Below are 7,151 nucleotides of genomic sequence, written 5' to 3'. Positions count from 1 at the left end.
CAGTGTGTGACGTGTGTGTGTGTGTGTGTGTGTGTGTGTGTGTGTGTGTGTGATACTTATCAAAGTACCAGTAACTTTCTTCACAGAAATAAAAAAAAAACCTACTACAAAATTTTTATGAAATTACAGAAGAACTTGAAAGGCCAAAACAATAATGCACATAAACACACACACACACACACACACACACACACACACACACACACATGTACTGCCATTTGACTTCAGACAAAGATGTCATGAATGTTCACAGTTTCTTTAACAAATGGAAAAACTAGATATCCACATATAGAAGAATGAATCTAGACCCATTTCTCTCACCATATACAAAAATGGATTAGTCTTAAAAATAAAATATGAAAATATAAAGCTACTAGAACACAATATAGTGGAAACTTTTCAAGATTTTAATATTTATGAAGATGCCTTGAATAAGGCACAGGCAACCAATGCAAAGCAAAAAAAGACAATAATAATACCAAACTAAAACCAGTCTGCACAACAAAGAAAACAAAAACAAAGTAAAGAGACTACTCCTAGAAAGGGAGATGCACGGTATATATCTAACGAGGGATTCATAACCAGAATATAGAAGCAATTCAAACAAATCAAAAAAGAGAATAACTTTACATGATATTCTAAGGCCATACTACAGCCACAGGAGTTGTAGTTTTATGTGACCTGACCCTTTGGTGCAAAGGAACTAAGATGGAAAATAAATCAATGAGATGAGGTAGAATTGTGATAAACAATAATCGCTCATAATGTTGTTTGGGAGTATTCTCTTTTAGTCACAATAATATACATATATACACACAAACATGAGACACATAGTTATAACTGACAAGGAAACAGATAGTAAAAGCACCTAGGTCAAGTGGGATAGCTCACGGTGTTGACATACTGCTATTTTGGAGGGTGAGGCCACGTGGGAGGTGCCAAGAATATTCCCGGCCCATTCTAAGCAGGCTAGTTATGGTGTCCCATGATGGTAGTTCTAAGTAACTAAATGCTGGAGAGCAAGAACATGAAGTGATACCTTGTAAAAACAAATAAATCAATTTCTGTGTTTTTTTTCCCTTTCATTAAGAAAAGGTTTATAATTTTAAAGCCAGGCATAGGAGCACTATAGACACAGCTACATAGGAGGTTTTGAACTAAGATTGCACCATAGTAAGATATTACTAATAATACAAAATAAAAGCACCCATCTGCCAAAACCTTAATGTGTAACAGTAGCTATATGAAGCCTTGACATAAACTGACCAGATCTATTAATGTTTTTTAGCTGTTTTAAAAAAAACTATTTCCTTTCATTTGTTCTTTTTTTTTATTGTTTATTTTACATACTGTCACTGAACATCACCACAGCATACCAAATGGGATTTTCCAGCCGGACAAACCGCAAAGTGGCTTAATCATACATGTTATCATCAACAAATAATGTTTCCTTTCTTGTTTCTTGTATATATGTACACACACATACACACACACATATATATTTTTTTCTCCCTATTTCTTTTTTTTAATCAAATGAATACTTTATTAGTCATAACACAAAATAAATTTGTCTACCTCATAGAGTTACCAGATTTTAAAAGCAACCAACACTTTCTCATTCTTAGAACTAAGATATGTAAAGAAATTATTAAATGCCATAATTTTTGTTCAAGTGCTTTGTCACTCAACTCACAAACCTAGAATGCTATTAATATTCACAGTCAGATGAGTTTTAGGCTTGGTTCTTAATGATCTAGAAGCAATCCATATACAGAAGTGCACTTTAATAAAATCATTCAGTTTAATGTCACCGAGCATGGACCTGTTACACTTTGGAAACAATAACAAAATCTCAAAACTAAATTCTAGCAGACTGACTTTAAATGATCCTAACTAGAACAGACTATATATCCTTCCTTATGGCACATTTATGACTTCAGAATAGATACAGTTCATATTACAGGTTTAGGTGCATGGGAGTCAGATATTACAGAAACAAGAATGTGAGTCTTAAGATTGATTTCTTCAGCCCCATATTAAAACACATCTTTTATATTTATAATTTCACCACAAATGAAGCTCTTAACAAACTTGATCTTTGCATTGGTAATGCTATTACCGGGCTGATAGAAAAGTCATGATATATTTTTTATATGCAAAAATGCATCCTGACTTTTCTGACAACCCAATAAGTGCATACATGCTTTACGTTCAAGAAATCTAATAGCCCAGTTCGTCCATGGCACTCTGTACATGTTCCTCAGACAGAATCAAAGAACTGAAAGAACAGAGCAATGTGGGCCAGCCCGTGGCCTGATGACTAAGGCAGCTGGATCTCACATGGCTGAATTCACAGTTTGAATTCTGGACCTGGCAGCTTGAAAAACATGTTGGGTGGGACCAGCACATGACATAATAGTTACATTGCTGGACTCCCACGTAGTGACCCATGGTTTGAGTCCTGGTCCTAGAGGCTCAAATTCATGCTGAGTGCATTTGCCTGTGTGCCCAAAATCCCAAGAGGAGAATGGAGAAGAGATTGTAACCTGGCTGTGCCCCTTGTGGGGTGATTTCTCGCTTTCTGTTTCTCTGTCTCTCTGGCAAGCCCTTGTACCCTATAGCAAAAATCTCTCTAAGAAAAAGGAAAGAAAAGAAAAACAAGTTAGATATGTTGTATATGCATGCCCAAAGGCTCAAAAGGAGGGGCATATAGAAGAAAAGAGATTGTGACATGACCATTCCATAGAGGGGTACTTTCTTGCTCTTTCTCTTTCGCCCCCTGGCAAGTGCACATGCCTCCTGGTAAATTAAAAAACAAACAAACAAATAAACAAAAAACAGAGCAACCCTCAAAGCCCTTTATTCCCAGAGGTAGCCTTCTTGGACTATGACAGGTACCTTGCTTGGACAATGTTGGGGGGAACCATAGCCTAACTCTAACTTGTTCTCCCATTCAAGCCATTTGACACCATTCCATGACCAGAATCTTTACAGATGTAACCAATGCAAAAAAAACAAATAAACAAAAAAAAACACCCAAAAAACAAACAAAAAAAACACATATATCCAGGCTACTATCAAAACATGAAAGAATCTTCGACTATGTTATATTTAATACTCTATTTAGATTTAACTCAGAAAGTAGTGCAAAATGACTAGAAGTAAAATATTAATTAACTCTGGAGAGAGCCCTATTTGGAGAAGACTCACATATCCACACACTGTACATATATATATATATATACAGGGCAAAAAACTGTACTCTGAAATATAAACAAAACTAAAGTAAGACACAAGCAGCTAGATACCAGTTCCAGTAGTGATGAATGGTCTCTGGAGTTTCCATTTTAAGGACTCTCAGATGAGTCTTGCTCAGTTGTTAGAAGATCATTAGTTTGATTAAGCAACTAGGGTTTACTTCATAAATTGCTTTTTTGTATACCGAAGAGACTCTGCTTGAATTAGTTTGAGAAACTCTATAGCCCTCCAAGGGTAAGTATTTGACCATTAACAAAAGGCAATGTGATTATTGCATAATGTGACTAAATATTATGTGACTTATCTAATTAGGTTTATAACCTTTCCAGATCAGTTCAGTCAAACAGAATACATAACTAAGGTTTTATACCAAGGTCAACAAACTCTAGCCTCTAAGCTGAATGCAGCCTGCCCCTAGATTTATAAAGTCTTATGAGAACCTGGGCATACTCATTCAAGTACACATTTGCTATAGCTGTTTTCCCGCTATAAGAGCAGAGTTGCAACAGAGACAAGATTGCTCACAAAGCCTAAAATATTTACCATCTGTCCAATTACAGAAAAAGTGTCCTAAGCCCTAAAAAAAAAATCTCTGAAATAGATAAATGCAAAAATAAATGCAAAAATAAATATTTCACTGCTAAAAAAAACTAAATGGATATTACTTTTTCACAGTAAATATCAGCGTGTTTTGTGGATATAAAAAAATTCCTAAAAAAAAGAAAAAATATGGAAAATTAAAGGTTATTTTTCTGTTTAACACCATAACAAAATTGAAATCCTATCCATGAAAATAAACACTCACACTTAGATTCTCTCAATCTACTAAACAAATTATTTTTGGAATGTTATTAGATCTGGACAAAATGGTATCTAAATTGATCAGACATACAAAGTAGACAAATAAAACTAACACGCAACCGTTAGTTTCCAAGGAGTGTCATGGTTGCCATCTTCGTAAAGCCAGACCCAAACTGCAAACAAAACAAACTGTTGTCACAAAGGCAAAAATTGTGGCTGCTACGTTGATGTTATACTGGTTGTCACTCAGGAGTGGCTGCACAGATGTGGTTGTATTGCAATGCAGATCGTGCAGAGATGTGGCTGCTGCTTCTAATAAGAAGGCTCCAAAGTAGAAAACAAACACTGTAAAATGATAGGCAAAATCCAAGAAGTTCCAGTTGGCATCAATCTGAGTCACCATGCCAGAGAGGAAGACACCCAGGAAGAGGAGGGAGAAGAAAAAAGCTCTCACGGACACAAACATGACCTATCCTTGTAGCAGAGGTAGAGGAACATTGGAGGAGGCAACCAAAATCCAGAGGAGACCCCAAACAGAATCTCCAGGCAGACAAATGCGCCCGAGTAGGTCCGCAGGATGTCGGGCGATGGGCAGGGTTAACCTGGGGGCTGGGAAGGACATGGCAGGGTTTGGGGGGCAGGACTGGCGCTGTGCTGGCCAACATGGTGTCGCTGCCACTGCTACATTTCCACGCGGCACCTCCGCCTCCAGCCTCCGGCTTCTATTTCCACGCGGCACCTCCGCCTCCAGCCTCCAGCCTCTGGCTTCCTGGGCTCCTGCCACCGCTTCCCAGGCTCCCACCACCATCACTGCTTGAGTCAGCCAGGTCTGCCTTCCCTCTTTCTCACCCTCTGCCATTTCCCGTCCCCCTCCCACCGTGACTCTCCTATCTGTAGTTGTTTTCCATTCCTTTATTCTTTCCCACATTGTATTGATTCACAAAATATCTTAATTTATCTAAGTACTTTCAATAGTAAGTTCAGCTGATATACACACACTTGTGAACAAAAGTTGACTTTAGGCATGAAGCTCCGTGGGTAGAATGAATATACTATAAAACAGCATACAGCTGAGGGTATATAGCTTACTGTGGTTACTAAATAGGTATATTTAAAAATACATTTTTTAATTTCAAGAAAGTTTTAGCATCAATAAATCAAAATTTTAAAATGCCAAGAAATCTTGCTTAATACTTAAAGCCAGGAAACAGGTTAAGATTCTATTCAAATAGTTGGTACACGGACCTGTCCATAACTCAAGAGAAGACAATACTTCTTAACACTGAAAAACCAAGCATAGAAGGTCTGTAATGTTTTAATCAAAACTCATAAAATTTTCTTTCACCAGTTCAAACTAGTGTACTTTATCTTCTGCTGTGGTCCAATCTTTCCATTTAAATTCTGGAAGATAGGGTTCAACTCTGGACTTGTCCCTGCCATTATGCTGGCCGTTTTCTCAGTTCTTTTAGAACTCTTATTTCTGTGTATCTTACTTTAGACTTCCTGGGATAGCACTCCCTTCAGAACTCTTGGAGAGCTGGTCTGGTGTTGATACATTCTTTCAGGTTTTGTTTATCTGACAATGTCCTCCTCTTCTCTTCCCACAGGAAGAAAATCTTACCAGTGTAGTATTCTTGGTTGCAGTTGTTTTTCACTTAAGACTATGAATATATTTTCACATTCTTTCCTTGCTCACATTGTTTCAGATTAGAGGTCTGCTGATAGCCTGATACGGCTTTTGTAAGTAACTTGACATTTTAAAACTCTGTCTGAATATCTTGTCTTTGTGGTTTTGGTAATTCTGGCTATAATGTGTGTTGCAGAAAATCTTCTTGGGTTGGTCCTATTTGGGGTCCTTTGTATTTCTTGGGTTTGGATCTTTGAATACCTCTCTAGATTTGGAAAGTTCTCTCCCAGGATTTCATAGAACAGATTGTCAAGGCCCTTACTACTCTCTTCACCTTCTGGGATACGATTTTCTGCATGTTTGGACGTTTAGTGGTATCTAGTATTTCTCATATATTATTCTCATTTTGGGGGGCTATTTTCTCAGTATTTGTGGTGGATTTTACTAGTCCAGTGATCCTGCCTTCTATATCTGAGATTTCGTTTTCTATATGGTCTAGTCTGCTTTTAATACTTTCAAAAAAGATTATGACTTCTTTTATCATACCCTTCATCTCTAACAGTTCCATTTGCTTCTTGTTTATGATGTGGATTTCCTCTTCCAGCTCTCGCAAGAACTTCCTCACCTCCTGGAACTCATCGCCTTTTTTCTTCTGGTGTTCACTGTCTCTCTTCTCTTCCATCTCTGTTAGTTTTGTCACTATGAATACTCTAAATTTCTTATCAGACATTTCCATTAGTTCCATTGAACTGTCTATTGCTAAAGAAGAGTTATTCTTTTCCCTATCTATTTTCTTGGTTTGGTATATTTCTTGTTCCCCTGTGGTGATTTCTAGTCATCTGATGGGTTATTCGTTTCTTCCTCATTTCTAGAAGATCAATCTGAGTGATCAGAGGCGCACAGGAGGATGCGGTCTGCAAACTCTTAGGCATAGGGTTTTTCTCAAAGGGGTCTACCAGGGTAAATTTTCAGCAAAATATATTCATTGCCTTATCTCTGAAATCACTAGATCTCAGCTCTAATGGCAGACTCAGTCTTCTTCTCAACCAGATCTATTTCTTGTACAAACATTTAAAGTGAAATAGCTGACCCCAAACTATATGACGATGATGTGATCATCAGAACACCATGGTACTGGCACAAAACCAGCATGTGGACCACCGAAACAGAATAGAGACTACAGAAATAAACCCCAAACTAACAACCAATTGGTATTTCACAAATGGCACCAGGTAAATTGGCAGGTAAAAGGAAATATCTTTAGCCAATGGTGATGGAAAAACCAGGTATCCATTTGCCTAAAAGTGAAACTGGACCCCTTTCTCTCACCATTAACAAAAAGCACCTCAAAGGAATCAAAGATCTAAACCTGAGGCTTCAACCATACAAGTATTGGTACATAATTCAGGGGAAATTCTTGCAGATACCAGAGAAGTCAAAGCTTCTTAAAAAGACCCCTAAAGCA

General features: G+C 37.5%; 1 pseudogene; it reads right to left on the bottom strand.

The window, feature by feature from the left end:
• Positions 1 to 4,070: 4,070 nt before the first annotated feature.
• Positions 4,071 to 4,918, bottom strand: LOC102490321 (protein MAL2 pseudogene; annotated as a pseudogene).
• Between the last annotated feature and the right edge of the window lie 2,233 nt (positions 4,919 to 7,151).

Source organism: Tupaia chinensis, unplaced genomic scaffold (genome assembly GCF_000334495.1).
Source record: "Tupaia chinensis unplaced genomic scaffold, TupChi_1.0 Scaffold144241_1, whole genome shotgun sequence".
In the NCBI taxonomy this organism is placed as follows: Eukaryota; Metazoa; Chordata; class Mammalia; order Scandentia; family Tupaiidae; genus Tupaia; species Tupaia belangeri.
This window is presented reverse-complemented; position numbering and strand designations above follow the sequence as displayed.